At 48.1% G+C, this 1,778-nt stretch overlaps 1 protein-coding gene across 1 annotated transcript in view; it reads right to left on the reverse strand.

Annotated features, from left to right (window-relative positions):
• Nucleotides 1-1,778, reverse strand: part of ABLIM1 (actin binding LIM protein 1) — a 187,459-nt gene that overhangs the window by 119,305 nt on the left and 66,376 nt on the right. The window lies entirely within an intron of this gene.

A 1,778-nucleotide genomic window follows, 5' to 3' on the forward strand; every position in this document is an offset into this window, starting at 1 on the left:
GAAAAGAAGGAGTGTAAGTGAAGCTATCAATCATGGACTACAGAGCTACACGTCTGTCTAGCAGATACAACAGATAAGAGAACTGCACTGAAGGCTGTTTTATATTGACAGCATGAAGCAAAGTATATGGTACAACTTTCCCACACAAATAACTTGCATTCAGTCCTTAAATATAAACTAGAAGAGAAAAAAGCAAAGAAGCACCCCCTCTCCCCGCTGATGGGATTAAACAAAATTGTCTCCTAACACCTTGACGTACTGAACAGTGACCACCCACACCTGGGACTAATGCTTTGTATGTTCAACTACACATACAGACTGTATTGATTTCATACCAAATCTACCCCTCAAGACATGTCTCAGGAAATTTCTGAGCACAAAGTAAAGCAAAATATAATTCTTGACTCCAAGGTAGCTGAGCTGGATGTAACCGGAAAATATTTACTCTCTGACCTGCTATCTCAGAGGCTCCCATTCGGTACTTCTGGGTTCTATGCACATAGACGGTTATGTGCATATGGAATCAGCGGACTTCAGACCTGGGTCCATTTAAATAGCCACGGTCTAGTCTTTTTATGTTACAGACAAGAGCACGGAGCCCCAGGGATTCAGGGGACTTGCCTGAGATCACAGAGCTGCTTCGTGGTGATGGCAGGACTCCGGCCACACAGAGTCGCAGCCCAGTCAGCACCCTGGGTGTGACTCTGGTGTTTCCTGACGGCCGCCTTGGGTTGCCTGAAAACTGGGGACTTGTCGTACTTCTCACGGGTTCTCAGGTGGACTGGGGACTCTCTCGAGGGTGCATTACCGCCTTTGGTAATCTGTGTCATGTTCAATGGGAATTAAGCTCATGTCCCCTTCCCTTTGCATCTTCTCACCCGAGCTCTATGCTTGTGCTCTTTCTCCTGAGAGGAAGATGCTCAATGCAAGAAACAGGACATCGGAAAAGCCCTGTCTCTCCTTTGTCCATGTATCTGAGGGTCTCTAGGCAGCCTGGAGTCTGCTTGACAGCCCCCCCGGCCACGGAGGGCTGAAGATGGCAATGCTAAGCCCTGTACCTAACAGACTTAAAACGAAACACGTTTCCAGGGATGAGGGTGGGTACCACGTGCAGGGTGCAGAGTAAGGATACAGAGTGGGATTACAGTTGCCCCTCTTCTCTCTCTCTTCCTACATCCCCATGCCAACCTCAGCCACCCCAACATGCCTTCAGCTCAAGTGACCTATTTTCCAAATAAGCACAAAGCAATGTCTCTCTCTCCCCACTCAGCCAGGCCCTGGCCCCAGAATTACAGGTCAGCATATTTGATACCACGATGCCAACAGTTCTAAGCCCCAAAGGGAGGCTTGTTAATGGAAATCGACCTCAAGTTGGTAGCTTCCTGGATGGGATGTATTTTTCTGCTTGGAGGCCTTCCAGGTATTTTTGCTTAATGCTCACTTCTTAATACACACACACACACACACACAGACACACACACACCACACATACACACATATCCCACACACTCCACACACACACACCCACCCACACTACACACCACACACATGCATCACCATACACACCCAAACACCCCACACATACCACCACATACCATAATACACACCACCACCATACACACACACATACACATACACACCACTACACACCATACACCATACACTACACACACACACCACTACACACCATACACACACATCACCACACACACACAAACACCCCCCACACACCACCACACACCATAATACACACCACCACCATACACACACACACCCCT

Source organism: Myotis davidii, unplaced genomic scaffold, assembly GCF_000327345.1.
Source record: "Myotis davidii unplaced genomic scaffold, ASM32734v1 scaffold107, whole genome shotgun sequence".
Classification (NCBI taxonomy): Eukaryota; Metazoa; Chordata; class Mammalia; order Chiroptera; family Vespertilionidae; genus Myotis; species Myotis davidii.